Source organism: Centrocercus urophasianus, unplaced genomic scaffold (assembly GCF_019232065.1).
Source record: "Centrocercus urophasianus isolate 14NV4802_14NV808 unplaced genomic scaffold, USGS_Curo_1.0 seq_13, whole genome shotgun sequence".
NCBI classification, from domain to species: Eukaryota; Metazoa; Chordata; class Aves; order Galliformes; family Phasianidae; genus Centrocercus; species Centrocercus urophasianus.
The window spans coordinates 21,410,599-21,430,703 of record NW_024884475.1 but is presented as its reverse complement, the minus strand read 5'-3'; the positions used below and the strand labels follow the sequence as shown (position 1 = coordinate 21,430,703).

Sequence of the window (20,105 nt, the reverse complement as noted above, 5' to 3'; positions counted from 1 at the left end):
TTTTTCTGCAAGGTCACTGGCTTTGAGAGCTAAAGTACATGGTGGTAGTTTTGTAACACGCAATGGCAGCTTTTCAAAAAGTGCAGGTCTGATGTTGTAATTATATTTTTGCCTATTCTTCTGCTCATTTAATGAAGCATTTGTAAACAAAGCAAGCCTGCTACTTTTCATATTCAAATCCTTGGTCAGATCTGCTGTGCAATCTTTTGTGCCAGTCTCCTTCTCCTCCCTCATCTACTCTCCTGCTTTCCCACACCAACAGAATTAGAAGTCATATCTGACCACGTTACTGGGTACAAAATTTTCTTTTTGCATCCATGGTTGTATTGCCCAAACTCTCTACCTCTGGGAGAATTATTTCACATAGAGGTAGAAGTTCTGGGCAAACTCTGCTGGCCAGATTTTGCATGTATTAGTTGTATGGTACATCACAGAGAGAAAATGCAGCCTGTATTTTATGTGAGCAACTCCAGCCTGCAAGACTGGCTGTCTCACAGCAGCTCACAGTAGTAGCTGTATGATGGTGGCAGGGATCGTGTGCCTGAACCAGTGATGCCTGGCTATCTGGAATTTGTGAAAATCAGCATGTGGTTTTCTAGCTTTCCAGGCTGATTTAGCATCAGCACCCTTGGAGATAACCCACATTATTAGGGTTGTATGTGGGCAAGTTTGTACCCTTTGTATTTTTTCTTTGTCTGAACTTTGATTTAATATTTCTTCTCCCTCTCTGGTTTGGTTGCTTTGTGTCTTAGTGCTTAGAGATTTCCTGACAGTATACTGCTAGTTGTTAATGAAGAATTTCAGCAACGTCTGGCGTTTACAAGTAAAAGCCCTCTTCAGATTTTGACAGAAGGAGTTATATGAAATTACTTCTAATCTCTTTATCCTTGTCACACCACTCTGCTATGCAATAATACACCAAAGAATTTCCAGAAAGCAAAAGCTGGCGACTTGCAATACTTACCTACTAGACTGAAAAAAATAAAGAATTCAATCTGCTGCTTTCCTGTAGCTGCAATATCTGGGGGACAAGAGAGGAGAAACTTGGAAAAGATAAATACTTTCTAGTTTGTTTTTTAATAATAATAATAGCTTAAAAAAGAACCTTGAAGCCAAACAAGCCATTTCCCTCAAAAGTTGAGATCATGTTTTGAAAGTTAAAAAATGAGGCATTTTTGTTGTCTTTATCATGGTGGCTATCAGCAGTACAATGTTAATCCCTGTTAGAGTGGCAAAGCTGCAAAACAAATAACAGTATGTCCTTGAGTGCACCAGTTATATGCCTGACAGGTTTTCATTTTTCACTCTGTTGCGTAATGCTGGCATACACAGGCGACACGTAGCATATGAAAATTTCTGGGTAGGGCTTGATCCTCCTTCCATTCAAGTCAAGGGCAATATTCTTCCAGTTCTCAAAAGATGCAAGGTCAGAGTGTACACTGCACTCTACTTCACCCGGTTTGAAGCCAGGCAGCTGTGTTAGAGAAGAGCTCAGCTGTCTCCTGCTCCAAGCCCAGTCCCACACGAGTTTGTGCAAGGATTTCTTTTGAAATCTGATGGCAACAGATTAGCTTTTACCACTTGCCCATTGTGTTCTCAGATTTTGTTTCCTTAAAAGAATTTTTCAAAAAGAAAGAAATCCCAGCCAGTATTTCCTCCTGAATGAATACGTGCAGAAACCAATATATTGATATCGTTCTACTTGGTGTTTGTCAGTCTTAGCCAAGCACTCTGGGTAGGTGTTGCATGATTTAAAAAAATAAGATGAAATGTGGGTGGAACTGAAAGTGCTGTTGCTATTATTCATCTATTTATGCCGTCATACATGTGTGATCAGACAGTGATCTTGTGCAGCAGCCTGGAAACCTACGTATTGTTTGAATCATCCGACTGTAAGAGGGCCAGGAGATGTGTTATTTAATCCTTCTACTAGATGAGCAGGACTGGTATATACCAAATTGGTATTTCTCACCTGCAGCCAGCATCAACCCACACATCTGATGAAACATCAGCATGGAAATCCATAACTGTACTTTTTTTTCCTTACAATATGCAAGATCATCAGAATTCCAATGGGAGGAAAACTGTGTAAAATGAGTAATGAAATAGTGAGGTTCTTACACGAATAAAACTATCTGTTTGTATTGGGTTAATGAAACAATCTGATCTGCATAAAAGTACAAATTCCAGGGAAAATACTTCCATTTTTCAATTTGGAGCAGGTGATGTGGAAATTGTAGGAAACAACTGAAAATCACAACAGAAAAAAAAAAAGAAAAAGAAAAAACCGGAAAAACACAAACAAACAAGCAAACAAAAATAACCTGAAATTGGCTTTATTTTGTGAAGAAAAACAAGGAAAAAGATTCTTTGATTCTTTTCTATACGTGTTTCCAAGGTCAATTTGTGATAGGAAAAAAGAAAAGAGAGAGAGAAAAAGGCTGCCTTCCCAAAAGAATTAAAGAAAGTAAAGATGTGGCATTAGCATTTGATGGCCAAACCATCAAATTTGCACATGGGAGTTTAATCCTGAATGTTCTTAAGCTCTGTGGTAATGTACCTGTGACATATGTAGACTGTCCAAAAATGTTAGGTAAGATCTGTTATCACGACTTGCAGGCTCGACCACATTCCTGTTCTCATTGAGAGCAGTTCTTCTAGCTGCAGGCAGTACAAACTTGTTGCAATACAAATTATTTGATCATCTTCTTCAATATTTCCAGATGTAAAAGATTTCTTTACTTTGGTTGCTAAAGAATGAGTTCAATTTTCTCTCTCTGCTCCTCATTGGATATGTCTGCTTGTAGGTTAAACAAGCCCAGAACTGCATCTGGCACAGATGCTGTCTGCCTCCAGAGAAGGATGCTGCCTCTCCCAAATGGCTGCACCCAGACTGCATGTGAGGAGCAATCCAGAGCTCACGCCAACCCAAGCCAATGCCTGGGAGAGTGGCATTCATTCTCAGTTTGGGCAAATGATATTTATATGACTTGGGCCAGAAGTGTGCCAGGGAACTTATGAACCATTAGTTGGAGCAATTGGTTTTCAGCACCTGGAAATGCTCACTGATGCTATTTAATTCACTTCTCTGCAGGTTGTTTGTACATCTCTACCTTTCTTACTGGCAATGATCAGCAGAATGCTTTTCTTTCAAAGGCTCCCGGATCAGGTGTATATTTATTATGTCCCCAGGCAAAGTATTTTCATTCATATAAAAGCATAATTAGCACTACCAGTATTATCAAACATTATAGAACAAGACTCGTACAGGAGAATGGGATGGATGATCAAGATAAAACCCTACCATCCGTGGGATCTCTGCCCAGGAAGCACAGTGAAAGAAGGCAAAATGATAGGTAGCAGCAGATGCTGATGTTAAGAGCTGCTGGCTGCTGTCAAAATGAATCGTCTCATTGAGACTAAAGTCAAGAATTTCTGAGCAAGAATTAAACATGAGTGCATTTTCAGAAGGGAAGGAAGAGTATGGAGGCACTAATTGCTTCTTTTGTTGTTGTTGTTGTTGTTTTTTTGTTGTTTTTTTTTTGTAGTAAGGAGGACACTGATACACTGTGGGGTCTAAATTCCATTTTGCTTTAATCTACCCCTACTGGGGATGCAGTTGCAAGCAGTTCATTATGAGAAGAAAACAAATGATTTCTGATTCCCTTGGAAACACAAAACAAGCCAATTCTTTATAACTGAGTTCCCCTGGAAGGACAGGGTAGGAAGTCATTACTGGCTCCATGGCTGGTCAGCATGACATTAATGAGACTCAGCCACTTGATCAGCTTAGTAGCAGTCAAATCTTCCGATGAAAATTGGATGTCATAGTGTCTTCACCAAAATTCTGTGCTATTTCTATTTAGTGGTAGATTGAAAAGGTCTATGTGGTAAACATAGAACTATATAAGGTATGTGCATTTCCTTTACATGAAGAATGCTGGAGTTCAGACTCATTCAATTAAAGATGGTTTTCAAAACAGCAACTTCTGTAGTGGAACAAAGTATTCTCGTGCTACATGGCAATAATAAATACAAGGAAGACACTTTTTTTTTTCTATGGAATATGCCTGCTGGTTTAACTACATTTGAGACTTCTGTTTCACAGATTAATTTCTATTATCCACAAGTTTCCCCTGTGCGTACTAGGGTGGCATTTTTAAGAACTAACAGCAACAACCTTGTTTCTCAGTTATGTCTAGTTTAACTAACGTCTAATCCTCTTAGCTTTTATACCTTCACAAACAGGGATTTATTTGGCTCAAAACTTTTAATTAGCCCAATCACATGGAGCAGGCATTTAACAACCCCAAGGCAAACCCGTTTCAGACATCAGAGGTGTCTCTCAATCAGATTCTGAGAGCTAATTCTGGGAGACCTTTTCTGCAGAACTTGAATAACAGGGTGGGTGAGTGGTTGGCACCCAGTTTTTCTGCATAAGTGGGCAGCATTCTTTCATGGTTTCTTGCCAGCTCCTAACAGTGTGCTGTTACCCTTTGCTAACTTCCATCTCTGCTCTCCTTCCGAAGCAGCCTCTCAGTTTGTGCTCATAAAAATCCATCCAGCTCTTGAGAAAGAAAATACCTTCCCATGGATTTCATAGAATCACAGAATATCCTGAGTCAGGAGGGACTCACAAGGATCATAGAGTCCAATCCCCAGCTCCACACAGGACCACCCAAAATTCAAACTCTATGTCTGAGAGCATTGTCCAAACATTTCTTGAACTCTGGCAGCTTGGGACTGTGACCACTGCCCTGGGGAGCCTGTTCCATGCCCTGTGGTGAAGAATCTTTTCCTAACACCCAACCTGACCCTCCCCTGACACAGCTTCATGCCATTCCCTCTGATCCCGTCACTGTCACCAGAGCAGAGCTCAGCACTGCCCCTCCATTCCCCATGTGAAGAGCTGTAAGCTGTCATAAGGCTTCCCCTCAGCTTCCTCTGCTCTGAGCTGAGCAAACCAAGGGACCTCAGCTTCTCCACATACATCTTGCCCTCCAGATCCTGCCCTGTCTTTGTTGCCTTTCTTTGGTTGCTCTCTAACAGCTTTAAGTCCTTCTTATGTTGTGGCACTCAAACCTGCACACAGCTCTCAAGAGAGGCTGCGCAGCACAAAGCAGAGCAGGACAAACCCTTCCCTTGCCCGGCTGGCAGTGCCGAGCCCGATGCACCCCAGGGTATTGTTGGCCCTTTTGGCTGCCAGGGCACACTGCTGACTCGTGTTCAACTTGTCATCAGCAGAAGCAACAGATCCCTTCCTGTAGAGCTGTTCTCCAGACACTCATACTCTGGTCTGTGTTTGACAGGACTGCTGAAGATCCAATGGAGTGGGCAAATATAAATGCGGTAACAGGCTGAGCGAAGAGATCAAGAATTGAACCTACTGGACTTTTGATCTGAGTGATATGAATTACTTGGGCATCATACAGGTCATACCAGTGAACTATGGGGTCACAGCTGCAGACAGGCGATTCTGGGAAGGAATGCTGATGACCATGGTACCTGTGTTCCTGCTGTGCATGAAGTCCAGGGAGGAAAGGGGTGGCTAATACAAAGTGAAAGAATGGACACTGGTAAAAAATGAACAAGAGGGGTGCTTGCATTATATGCTAAACATCTAATTATTAACTTGAGACAGAGATAAACTCTAGGAGGGATGATTAAATCCAGCTTGATATGATAGAGTTCAGTGGCTTTGGCAGAGATCTTGTGGAGATAAGCAAAGCACTATAACTGCCCTGCAGTTATATTGAGGAAAAAAATGAGCGTGATAGTCTGAAACTACAGAGAAAGACTACAAGCAACAGCTAGCAGGTCAACCTTGTTGAACTCTTCCAGGAGTAAAACCCTCTCTGTGTCTGTCACTGCCAAGTTCTCAAAATGCCGGTGCCCGTAGGAGTGATGTTGAGCAAGACACCCTCATCGAGGGCGTTGCCATGCAGATATTTTTGGCCTCTGTTTTCATCTTAAATTCACTTTGGAACATCCCAAAACACTGTCCAATAGCAGAAATCTATAAATAATTGGGAAATAATCTCAGTTCCATCCATTTAAGTTCCTTTAAAATTGCAAAGAGGCGAGCCCTCAGTATCTGCCACTTATTCTAGCTAGATCTAAAATCATTTTTAAAACAAATCATTAAGATGAATGGATGCAAAACCAATAAAAAATATGTTGCCTAAACAAGATCTTCATGATCAGGCAGAATTTCCATTACAAATCACTTACTGAGCAAAGAGAAGCAAAACCATGGAGTATTAAAAGTTGCTCCTCAGTAAGCCAGCTTCTAGAAGAAAAAGGGTTTGATCTCATCCTGAACTTTAAGCTGTCAGAGGGCAATTGAAAAGCTCATAGGGTCAAGTCAGTTGGGGCATATATCTCAGTAGCATCAATTGCAGACCTTTGCAGACCATGATAAGTGTATGAATGCTCACTGTTTCGGTCACTTTCATGTTACATTATTTGATATCATCATTCAAAAATTCCACTTTCTGGCTGACTCTCTTAGCTAACTGAAAGTAAAATATGAGCCAAATGAAAATCTGGAAGAATTATGTGATGGAAGAGAAACGATGTCAGGTAGTGTAACAAAAATCTAATGAGTGCACCTAAATAATGGAGGAATCTTAGATTTAATAGCCTACATTTAATACAGCAAATAAAGCAAAGTCTTTGCTATTTCACAGAGTACCAAGACAAAAGCAATTGTGGGAACTCAATGAAACCTGTGAAATTATCTTTGGAAAAATTATCAAATAGATGGGCTACTTGAGAGCCGTTCAACAAAGCTGCAAAGGACTTAATAAATCCAATGTTCAGAAAGAAGATAAAATGCAATACTCATCAGAAATGGGCCAAAACTGCAACTGGGTCAAGACAGAACTCTTAGTTTTTCCAAATGTTTATTCAATTTTAGGAAAATACATGGTTTAATTTATCAATCTGAGTCCCCCAAATGAGTACTCCTGAGGGCAAGTATGCCTGTTGATGTGCTCTTTAAGGTCACAGGTTGCATTTTGGGGTCAGACAACTGCTTCAGGCTCACTGTGTTGTAGGTGGCTCGAACACTGATGACCAGTCCAGGAAGTTGGATTTCTACAAATTAAATATTTGGGATCATTAGCACACACCAAGATTTGTGTGGCTGTTATGTTCAAGAAGTTCAGTGTCCAACCAATAAATGTGGGCTGAAGTGTTGTGCTGAGGATATGTAATGAGCCTGGGCAAAAAGAGCGTTTTGCTGAATTCCCTAAACCCTTGGAAACAGGCAGCCAAAGCATAGGTGTAAATGCTCAGCTTCTAGCTGATAAGCTCAGGCTCATCAGCCTGGAAAAGAGACCACCAGGGGGGTGAACTGACTCAGGTCTGTAAAATCCTGAGTGGTATGGAGAGGGTAGGTGGGGTCTGTGCTGCTCACTGCCTCTTCCAAAGCAAAAAGTAGCAACTGTTCTCAAAGTATAGGAGCTGTTGTCAAAATGTAGAGAGATATTTCATCATACAGCACAAAGTAGATCTGTGAAACTCTTTGCCAAAGGGTGTGATAATTGCAAAAGGTTTTGCACGCACAGAAGGGAAGACTGGGCAGGTACTTGGAAGAATGATCCATCACTATATGGCAAATAACATCAGTCTCAAGGAATGCCCTGAGCTGAAAATGGTTGGAGTCTGGAAGAGGGCTTGAAGGAAAGACCAGACATACTTGTCCTGTTCTTACTCATCTCCAGGTACAGGCACATGGTCACTGCTGTGTATTACTGAGCTACATTGGCCAGATTAATGGGCTATGTGGACTCACAACATTAAAAAACAAAATAAAACAAAACAACAAAAAACAAACAAACAGAAAAAGGCACTCTTTTTTTTGATGGTGAACAAATTTTGTACTAATATTCTGCACTAGCACAGATTGAGTAGGTGAATTTGAAGTGCTCTGCCGTTGTATCTGCTCCTGAGTTGGAGGGTGGAGTGGTGCTGGGAGTGCTGATCCTATAGTACTCGTGGAGAGAGGTCATTCCAACAACCACACCATGGCTACAGGTGCTGAATGCAGAGTAAAAGAGCAGGATTCAGGAGCAGGAGGAGTATTGCATGAAGACATGTTGGCTGGGAATCAAGCAAAATTCAGGCTAAACTGCCTGAAGCCATGCTACCCAGATGTGTGGTACTGCTCAGTTAGTTATGTTAGGAAGGCTTTATAACTCTTCAAACTAGTCTGACAAATCTGTCTTAGCCAAGAGTACCTTTTTCTCTGGGTCTCCTGCTCACTTTCGCACCTCTTTCTGAGCACAGGGAGACTCAGAATTCTCTGTGCTTTCTTCTATGAAACTTAAAAAATTTTTGCAGAGGTTCTAGATTAAAAAATGGAGCCAATAAACAAAACACCCTTCACAGCAATACATTGCAGTTGTATTCTACTTGTGCTTGACAACATTAGGAGGAAACATTATACTCATTAGTTTAAATAACTTGCTTATCTTCAGGCCACCAGAAAAACATAGCATTATTTATCTCCCTCTGTTATACTGCAGCAATGGCCAGCACTTTGGCAAAGTATATTGCATCACTGCTATTGCATTGCCTTAAAGTGTGAAGAGATTTTGAGTGTCTGGTTCTGGCCCACTGTGTTTTGTAGATTTGTAACCTGAGTGCTGTATGTTCTGATCCAACGTAGTGCTAGGAAAATGTGTCATGAAAACAGAGAAAAAAACAGAAAAAATCACTCAGATTTTCCCATTGCTTGGGAAAAAATAGTTTTTAAAATGCGAAAGAAGTGATACTGCTGATTTTGTGCATACAGCTTTGCACAAATGCATGTGGTCACCAGCCCTGAGTTTTCTTTCTGTGACAGCAAGGACTTGGGGTATATTTTCTTACCAACTTCCGTACTGCCTCCAATACAGATTTTTATAAATAGTTTTGTAAATAACATTAGCATTTTTAAAGTTCTATGAAATGCTGTAGAGTTTTATGCTCATGTCTCAGAGAGGATAAAGCAATTTATTTCTGGTATTAGTCATTTTCCTTAAGTCTGCTGAAAAGCATTCTGATGCTATAAAGATAAGCATTGTGTAAGAGCACATCTGACACGGTACAGCTATGTTCACTGTAGTTTTAGGTTTAGGGACCCTGTCTCGAACCAAAATCTGATATCAGATGTCTTGGTGGATTCTGACCTACACAATAATTTGTGTGATTGAGCACTGCAGTTTTTTCTTTAGATTAGAAATGGGAGGCATTTGTGGGACTGGGGGACATGGTTGGTGGGCATAGTGGTAATGGGTTGAAAGTTGGACTAGATGATGATAGTGGTTGTTTCCAACCTTAATGATTCTATGATCCTATGACTCTACAACTTAACTTGGACATTGCTTCCACATCTCAGTCAGAAAGATAAATAGTCCTTAGGCACACAGATTTTTACAGAAAATTCACAACATGAAAGGAGTGAAACCTCTTTTTAGAGAGACTTACACTCTCATCATTTCCTTCTTCAATTGACTGGAAAAGAACCAACATAAAACTTAATTTCTAAAAATAAGCATCATGGAAATATATATAGGATATGCTGGCTCATCCCACGAGGCACCAAAGGGGGCTATCCTCAGACATGAGACATGTCAGACTGTTGACTGGAGATGAATCACCTACAAACACCCTCTGGCAGCTTCAGCAGAGCCTCATGAGCTTGTAGAGCTCCTGATAACCAGCAGCACTGTGGGTCCCACAGGGATGGATGCAGTTTTGTTTAAACAGTGGCAATTCCTCAGCACAGTCCTGGAATTTTAAATTCATTTCTCTTTCCTTTCTTCCCCTCCTTGTTGTCAGTCCAGAGATACATTAGCGTGAATGGGAGATCTGCACACCAAAGGAGTTACAAGCTAACGCTTTGTTTTTTGCTGTTTAACAAAGAATACCACCAGCAAGGCCTAACACCCAAAGCACTGACAAGCACATGATAAAAATGGAGTGTTAATCCACGTGCCATTTTCTGCAGAAGATCACTGCAGGCTCTGCAGCAGTCTGTAGGCTGATTCACATCCTGGAATTTCAAGCTAATACGTGGTGTGATCCCTAACAACCGCGCCTGGTACATGCTTTGTTTGGAATTTGCATGGATAGGGCTCAGCACCGTAAGAAAAAGCTGACTGACATTGATGGTTTACTTAACCTCAAGCCAGTTAAATAGTATTTGATCTATTAATGAAGTTGCATTGGTCAAGAACTAGAAGCTGGCTCCGTAGCTGGGATTCAATCAGTCGCTGAACTGCAATGTCCATCAAAATAGCATCTAAGCATCATACATGCATTTTAAGAACAGAGGTAAATCTAAAAGATTGGTGTGTTTTTTTTTTTCTCCATCTGTGCTTTTATTTGTTTGTTTATCTTTGCTGAGTTGCCCTTACACGTATCTAGCAGTGACTTTGTTACAACATGCCACTGCCTTCATTCCTGAAAGAAGCTTGGCATGAAAAAGTACCTTACCTTTTCCCTAAATGTGCAAAGGGCTCTTCCAGCATCCTCCTGGCTATGGTGGGAAGAAACACAAGGGTGGGGAAACAAGTGTCCCCAGTTTCTCTCACACAGGTGCTCAGGACCTGGAAAATATCCTGCAATAACCCTCCTCACCAAGGCTCAGTCAGACCCAATGCCTGGTGAGAGATAAGGTGTTACATTTAGTGAAGCAAAAATAACTGGCAAATCAGAAATTTACAGACACAGCCTAGAACAAATAACAAAACAATGACATCAAACTCACTACTCTTTTTTTGCATTGGACATGATCTCATTCTCCAATGTCCTTCAGTCAGTTGTATTTCACAGAATCACAGATTCTTGGAAGGGGCTTGGAAGGCACCTCTTGAGATCATCCAGTACAACTCCCTGCTAAAGCAGGATCCTGATGGCAGGTTGTGCAAGAAAGCATTCAGGTGGGTTTTGAATATCTCTAGGGAAGGAGACTTCACAGCCTCTCTGGGCAGCATGTAGCATTTCACGCTATGTTCTCCTTCAGAGCTGTCTGGAAACCAAAGGAGGTGTAGATACTGTGTGAAAATATTTTAGCAAATGAGCTGGGATTCTTTCATGTAAGGGCTGTGCAACTGTAAGCCACTAATAGCATTTAAAAGCCCACAAGTATGTAAGTGTAATATGAAATACTGACTATCCCCGTGCAAGACTTCAGGATTATTCCAAAATACCAATCAAGTTCAGCCTTAGAATAAGACAGTAGGTTGCAAGAGAAAAAGTGCAATCCATCATGAAAAGTCACATTTTCAGGTTTGTAGTATCATCACTTGTTGACATTGCTGAAACACTAACAACTTGTTTGGTTTCAGAAATAGGTATTTTATTAGTACTGAGCAAATCTCAAACAGCTGCCTTGCAGTCTTTCCTGAGACTCTTTGTAAGATCCTTCTCTTAATCCAGTAATGCTTGGAGTGTTGGTAGTCATTAAAATATGATTTGTCACCTCAATTCACAATGATCTGTGACATCCTTTTAGCCCTCTGAGTGTATGTTATTTCAGAGCAATGGTTTCAGTACACCTATTTTTCTGTGTTTAAGAAACAAGAAAATCTATCTGTCAGTGAGTGATGTGCAGTGCCACAAAATGACCCAGGCAGGAGTGCAGAACACAGACAAAACTTCAAATGCCTGGAAAAAAACCAAACTTAAATCCACGTGGAATAAATAAAGCTGTGTTGAATTTGATACATCTTTTCATTTCAGGCATTTAAATCCTCACTGGAGACCATTCTGAATCCACACAGCTGAAGATCTCTAGTACAGATGTAGGTCAGCTCAAATGCAAACTGTTGTTCTCAAAGAGGTTTTATTCAAGTAAAGCAGAAGTCTTACAAGAACAAGCTGCTCCCAAGCGTTCCTCTGTCACATGCAAAGGTTACTTAGAGCAAACTGTGTAATTCCAGTTCTAATGTAAATCAAATCCAAACCTGCCAAATCAGAGTTCTAGCCTGCAGGTGAGCTGAACTGAAACCCAGTCAACCGCAACTGTGCTTAAAAATAGTCAGCACTTTTTCCCCCTGTAATGAATGTATCCATCAGCTCCCACTTTCATATTAATGGGTAGCAGAGGATTCAGCTATCGAAATGCAGCATCTGCATAATCTAAAAGCTCGCAACATGAATTTTGCAGAATCTTGTGAAAGGCTTTTGAATTGTAAAAATGGATGTAGGAGTAAAATACATTTTATACCTTGAATCAGAATTTTCTCACCAGTCACACTGCATTCCTCAGGACAGCTATGTTGCACAGATTATTTGGTGCAGAAGTTGCCACTTACCCCTGCCCTCAGAAAATGCATCAATATGCTTGCTGAAGGTGGTATTACAGATTTACCCTTAAATAATTTCTTTGCGTGGAAAAACTGATCCAGTGAGTCATTTGAGCATTAATGGAAGATCTAAAAAAATAGAAATACCATAAAACTACTCTGGGAAACTGATACACTAGCTAAATGCTGCAGTTTTCTGGTACAGAACATTGTGTTATTCAGTTCTTCAGCTTTCATACAATGGATGGGAACACTGCAAACATAAAGTATTACTGGTTGTGTGTGCATAGAAGTAAACAATATTCTGGTTTTAGCCCTTACATAGGAAAAAAAAACAAGTTTAGCAACATATTTTTATTGCACATGTGATGTAGAGAGGGTATTGCTGGTTCTCCTAGGCTCCTTTTATGTGAAGATTTTTAGTAAGTAAGAAAATCTGCTTGAAGCTATTTCTGTCACAAACAGGAAAAAGGCGCATTGTTTCCTTCTTGCTGAACCGTTACCCCTTAGGTTCCCACTCCCCCTTCCCCTGGCAGGATGAGCTCTGGTTCCCTCCAGCTCTCCCCACTGCCCTGTCAGCAAGACAAGCCTTATCCCTCTGTGTCTGCACCCCAGCTTCCTTCAGCCCAGCTCCCACGTACCCATCAGTGTTCAGCTTCTCAACCTTGCAGCTCTCCACCATGAATTACTCTGGTCACAAGCATGGCCCCAGCCATTCAGTTCCTCCTAGGAATCTTGAAACACTTGAGCTATCTCCACTTTGACTTTTTCATCAGTGCCTCTTGGATGGTCTGTATCCCATCAGTTTGACCCAGAACCTGCTTGTCCCACCATTGCTTTCCTTTCAGAATTCATGGATTTACTTTGACTCTACACACAAGGTGCTTTCCCAGCTGTTTTCTACCTTTCCTTCCAACTACCACCACACAATTCCAACTACTACCACCCAGTTTACATCACCTGGTCCTCTTGAACCACTTCTGTATATTTCTTAATTTCTCTACAGACAATTATCAAGTCCTGACTACATCCTGAACTTCCTAAACCTTCTTCATCTTTTTGTGTTTGCTCATCAAGCTCCATCCTAGCCGCACCACTTCCTCTAGGCACAAATCTCATCTTCCTGTTCTTTTAATTGGCGATGAGGTGGATATGCTGTAAGAGGCTGTCTGCTGAAGCTGAGGGATATTTTGAGGTATGGAGATAATTAAGAGCTAAATAATAGCTTCCAAATATTTAAGTATAGCCCTCAGGATCTGGTCTTGCAGAGATCTGTATCAATACGTCTGCTGAGATTGTCCGCTCATCTTTCCCACTCTTCCTAAGTTTACCAATGATGATACTGTCAGAGGCAGTGTCAAGAGCCCTGCTGAAGTCAAGGTACACAATATCAGCTTCTCTTCCCTCATCTACCCAGATGGTCATGACATCACAGAAAGTTACCAGCATACCAAGCATACCCCTTGATGAATCCATGTTGACTACTCCTGATAACCTTTTCTTCCACTTGCTTGGAGACAGCATCCAGAAAAGTTGTTCCATCACCTTACCAGCAACAGAGGCCAGGTCAACTGTCCTGTAGTTTCCCTGCTGTTCCTTCTTGCCCTTTTTGAAGAATGGAGTGCCACTGGCTTTTCTCCAGTCCTCAGGTATCCCTCCTGCTCTCCATGACCTTTCAGAGACGAGGTAGAGAGGAGCCTCAGTGCCTTCTAACAGGGAGTCACCCATTGCAAACAAGCAGCATTTCTTTTTACTGTATCCATTTCAAGCTGCCAGTAAGTTTTTTTTCATGCTAATCCTGGTCATAGGTGTCCATAGCTGTAAGAGCTTTGTATCTGTTTCTGGCTGGAGGGTGATGATTGAAGAGGAGCCCTGCTTTTGTGGGTCACCAGGGACCAACATGCCTCCTCAGTGGTTTCTGTTTTTGGAATATGATTACTAAACAGCCTCTCTCTCTTTCTCACATGCTTGGCTATATCTGCTGGAAAGGTTGATTCAGTCCTAGCTTTTCCATTCAGTTATAAAATCTCCATAAGCATTATCTTCCTCAGCACTATTTTTAAATAAAGATGTTACTTGTCTCCTGGGGTTCATTCAAATCAACTAGCTGCACTTGTGGAGTTCTATAAAGATGTCACATGTAATCAAATGTTAGGCATGGAATTGGATGGCAAATATTTGCCTAAATTTAACATTCAGTGCTAAGGACAGTGCTAAAAAGACTGTTTACTCCTAGAATGAACACAGGGTTCTTTCAGTTCCAATGTTAAAGCCCAGAAAAGTAGAATTAAAGCATTGTTAGCAACATATTCATTAGAAATTCTTTGTTTTTACTGTTGCACACACCTAGTCCAATCTCCTAGAGCATTTTAAAACCTAATGTAATATGTCACTAGAAAGACAGGTGGATAGATAGACAGATAGATAGACAGGCATGCAGGTAAGCAGCAAATATTTTTTAATACAAATACTCTCCTGTATGAAATAAACACTTTCTTTTTTATCTTAAAGAAACTATACAGAAAAAAAAAGTCCTGTCCCAAGCTGTGACTTGTATTAATCTAATTTGTATGCATTATAAACATACTTAACAAAGAAATTAATTAAATCCTTAACTGAAACATAAGCAGAAGAAATCTGTTTTCCTATTAGTATACTTCAAAGAAGAAAAATAATAAAAGCATTACATTTGCATTACAGTTGTTTAATTTTACAAACTTTTCCACTTTCTAAGCAGCAGTCATAGACATCTATAATTACTTTAATCTTGAAACTCTCACTGTTCCCCATGCCTATTAGCATATCCCTAGAGTACTAGCACCTGGTGGGAGGAAATCCATGAGGTCTCTGCACTGTTCACTGCAGGCATGTCAAACCTCTGCGACCCAAGGCTAGGCTGATAGAACACAGGTTTACCTTGCCTGCATGTGATCTACGCAGTGGTTCTGCAACACACTGAGGAGCATTTCTGTCAGTGCTAGTGCAGCATTAGTGGCTCTGCTCCTTCATATGGGAGCTTGCCAGGCAGCTACATCTCTAGCAGTGAGTGCATGGGCAGACACAAGTGTGTTGAGAAGTGCACCAGGAACATCTCCTAAGCACCCAAACTGCATAGAATCCTGACTGCCTGGTGAGAAAGCCAACTAAACCAGCACTGCCAAAGCCTGAATCCGAGGTTCTCCTTATTCAGTAACTATCAGAGCGAAGACGCAGAAGCAGCTTAAGTGGGGGAGCTTTGTATTAACATCAAACCCATGCTGAATGCATACCTGTGATTTTAAGCTGTAGCTTTTCTAACAGTCCTTTCCTACACGTGACTATGGGTGGCACCATGCAATGCAGCAATACACGTAAAAGCGGTCGAACAGCTACAAAGAAGGGAGTTTTTTAAAATATTTGTCTGCTGTAAAAAGTTGCTAAACCACAAGCATAGTGTGTTTGTACAAAACAGAGATAAAGTCAAAACAGAGAGCTCTCAAGAAAGCTTTGGATGATAAGGTTTCGAAATGCCATTTTTGCATTTCTGAATGCAGCTTCTTTTCAGAAATTTTCTAACCTGGCATTATATAATTTTCTACATGCATTGGTTAGCCAAGTATCTAATAAATCAGCTCTAATGAAAGCGTTTGCAAATATTTTTTTCCCACCAGTATTAAGTTTCCCTGTGAATCATGAGCAAGTTTTCCTACATATCTTGAGTATTTTGCAAGGTCTGTGCCCTCCAAGAGAACAGCAATGACTGAAACTGCCCAGTTAAACATAGCAAAACAGCTCTAGGATCAGCCAGCAGAGGCAGTTTTGTAAATAGTTCCCTTGTTACCTCTTTCCTCATGTCACTGGGGGAGCACTTTGTCTGTCCAGAGCTGAGGACTCGTTCTGTAATAGATGAAGACCTACAGTGCGTTTTGCTCAGGAAGCTCAGCCCCAACCACTAAATGATGGATGAACGGAAGGCAGAGCAAGGCCATGCAGGATTTCTGAGAGCTCAGACGCCCAGCCAAAGGCACAGCTGGAGGGAGAGGTGTCCTCATGCATGCCACCTTCAGGCCACTGCTGAAAAACTCTCCCAATGGACACCTCATTTCTCTGCTGCTTTCCAGTACTGTAGAGATCCTCTAAGATTTGCGGGGATGACTTTCCCCTCCCACCTACTTCTTTCACAGCAGGCACCAGCAGTCCCTCTGGCCCAGAATGGGGAATGCAGTTCCAGTTGAGGGCCATCAGCATAGCTCCAGCATCTCTTAAGAGCTGGTTTTGAAACAGCTTAGGGATGGGTCTGAACATATTCCTCTTTGCACCATGTGCTCAGGTACAGGAGGCTGTTAATGGGAATATAAAGTGTTCAGTGTCTCTGCAGCAGCCCCTCTGGATCTGCCTGTGCTGCCTCCGAAGTGAGTGTTACCATGCAGGATGAAATACAAGGGAACTGGAATAAAGTTAAATCGTGCTTCATTGCACTGAGTACTGCAGAACAGAAATTTCCCCTGTGTTACCTGATCCTCATGTTTTAGTTTTGTTGTTGATCCCTTTGCTAGGGTTGCTAACACTTCACTGTTTTCTTGAAAACGCTCAGTCCTAAAAGCCTATGTATTTTAAGTGTTTTTTTCACTTTTAGTATCCATATCTTTTACTTTGGTTGCTCCCAAGCCAGCCCAAGAATATTCAGTTTCTGTACTAAATTAACATTCGACTTTACAGTCTGTATGCTTTGCAACCCAGCACCTCCTCCATTTGCAGTAAGTAAATACTCAAGTGTTACGCTGCCCTTGAACCCTACGCTATGTGATAAAGGTTGCGCACCGACGGGAGAACAAAATGCCAGGTTTCTGTGGGTCACAGTTCCCTCTGGCAGTGGTGTGTTAATCACAAACTTGCCCTCAGTTATTGGTGAAAGCATAGTAAGGGGAACTTTGGACCAGATGACAGAGTCAGGCTTGGCCTCCTGAGAAGCATCCACCTCTCTGGGAGCACCTAATCTGCTGCTGTGAAAGACTTCAAAAGAAGAAAATAAGGAGATGCTTGTTAGGCTTGGGTTGGACAGAAGGTGCCTGCATTTGTTTGAGAAGCGTGGGCAGTGATACCTGTGGGTCTTGTTGCAGACTGCATGGCCTTTGGGACATTATTTTATCTCAGCCTGTTCCAGTCTGTGAAGAGCCAGAGGTATTAACACTTTAGAGAAGTACCTCACAATGGCACTTCAATCTTCATGTTCATGTCTTGCCTTCAGACGTAACACTCTGTAAAAACACTGCTATTTCATTCCAAGGAATTTTAAAACGCGTGGGTTTGGGATGACTTTTATTCAGATGTTAGTCTCTGAAAACCAGAGAAAAAGTTATAGAAGCTTACATGAATTAAAGACTGGGTTTTCAGAAAGCAGTAACTATATAAATGTACATACAGAAAAAAAATCTCTTTTATTGGTTGTCAACAATTAAAAAACTTCAGTTTCTATTGTATTATAGCAGCTTGTCTATTGGGGCAGATAAGGTGAGAGGACCCATCAGATTATTACTATCATATTTGTTCAGTGTGGCTTGATACAGCTTCAGCTGTAGTATGGCAAAGCCATCATTTTTCTGTGGTAGCTACGCCTGGGAGCTATGACTGCTACTAAATTTCCTTTGGTTCAATACTGCATGTAACCTGAGTGGCTCCTAGGCCTGTACAGTGCTTGCAAGCAATGCAGAAGTATTAGCAATGCAGAAGTATTAGCACCTTGGAGAAGTGAGTAGCTGTGCAGCCTTCCCATAGCAGGCAGCAAATAGAGGCCTTGTCTATCCTACCAGCCACAGAAAATCTGAGCTGATCCCATAATATGAGCACCACGTGCCTCTCTGCCACTTCCAAATCCTATTGCTGCTGCCTCAGCTTCCAGCCTTGCCAGAGTCCATGCAGCAGTACTGCTACACAAAACACAGCAGTGATAAAATCTCGACCTAATGCAGATGAGTGGGCTGCGCCACTTGAATGTCTTCTGTAGAAATGCTTCTACAGTGCAGAAATGCCAAAGAAGCTGAGAAGAGACTTTTTGGCAGAAAGGTAACTCCATTCCTCCAGTTGTGGTTAGTAAGGTCTGTGAGATCTCAAGTTGGAGACATTCAGCAGAGAGACAGCACTGCAATGCTCTCCCGAGCTGGTCAGGCAAGGCTGACAACAGAGATAAGCTCTTTCAAATAAGGCCCCTTGTTCTGCATGGTGATCACACAGCCGATAGCCACAGTTCTGTGGAGCTGCTGTTGGTATTTCCACTTGCACGAGCGGGATCAGTGAGGTACTAAGAGGTTAATGTGATGTGGCAAGCATCATGTTGCAAACCTGGGGAGAAGATGGCAAAAGATGGTGGGTCTCCCACTCATCTGTGTGCTAGTCACAGTGTTATTCCTCACAGTCAGGAGCAGATGCTGTAAAGCAGTTGTGAATATATTTTTTTTTGTCTAGAGGGAACTCAAACTGATGAATTAATTAGGCATGTGCAAAAGACATGGTCAGGTCTTGAAGTTTGTCCTGCAGCAGCATGTCTAGCTGTGCAAAAGTCCATATGGCTTCCATACTCATGCCAAGGGCTTGTCCTATCAGCAAGTCCCAAGCAGTAGCAATGGTGGCCTTACATCCCAAATATATGAGATTACCCATGTGTGCAGGCAGACCAGCAGGAGGGACGCCACGCCTGAAAACATCTGCAGTGATTGGTGGTGCAATGGAGAGCCCAGAAGGCCTGGGTGCACTGGAGCATGCAGCTTGGGCTGCAGCCACAGAGCTCGCTTCGCCACCATGGCATGGTTAAGCCTTGGCAGCCATGGCCTCACTTGGGGAAACTATCTCAGAGGTGATGTTCCCCACCAGTTTCGGGAGCCTGGCACTGCATCACTGCAGCGGGTAGGACTAATGAATGCCAGGCAGCTCTCCTTCTGAACATCTGAGAACTGCAGAGGTGGATGTGGGAAGCCCCCTGGGTCATACCCCCTTCACTCCACTGCTCCTCCAGGAGCACGTCACGTTAAGCATTCATACTTCTCACACTACTGTTTGAGTCTGGTTGCTGGTGCTTATGGTGTCACATGTGTGGTGAGCTGGGTCAGTCTGTGCCCCTGCCACCCGTCATTCAGTGCAGTATGCCAGTGAGCAGAGACAGACCCTCCAACCTCACGAGATTTGGCTGGCAGCCTTCAGCCCATGTCACTGAGCACGGCCAGGCCAGGCATGGCTCATGCCTGGAAAGCCAACTGTATCCCAGGCTGCATCAAAAGAAGCACTGCCAGCAGGGCGAGAGAAATTACCCTGCCCCTCTACTCTGCGCTGGTGAGACCTCGCTTGGAGAATTGCGTCCACATGTGGAGTCTTCGGTACAGGAGAGACAGGACCTGTTGGAGCACATCCAGAGGACCACAAAAATGATCCAAGGAATGGAATATCTCTCCTATACAGACTGGCTGAGGGAGCTGGGGCTGTTCAGCCTGGAGAAGAGAAGGCTCAGGGGAAACCTGGTAGCGGACTTTCAATATCTGAAGGGGGATTATAAGAAAGAAGGGGACAGACACTTAGGAAGAATCTGTTGTGATAGGACAAGGGGAACTGGTTTCAATCCAAAACAAGGGATCTCGATTGGATATAAGGAAGAAGCTAGTTATGAAAGGCATTGAAACAGGTTGCCCTGAGATGTGGTGGATGCCCTGACCTTGGAGACATTCAAAGTCAGGCTGGATGGGGCTCTGAGCACCTAGCTGTAGGTGTCCCTGTTCATTGCAGGGGGGTTGGACTAGATGACCTTCAAGGGTGTCTTCCAATTCAAAAGATTCTATGATT

General features: G+C 42.2%; 1 protein-coding gene across 1 annotated transcript in view; it reads left to right on the top strand.

Annotated features, from left to right (window-relative positions):
* Nucleotides 1-20,105, top strand: part of RBM47 (RNA binding motif protein 47) — a 73,224-nt gene that overhangs the window by 11,391 nt on the left and 41,728 nt on the right. The window lies entirely within an intron of this gene.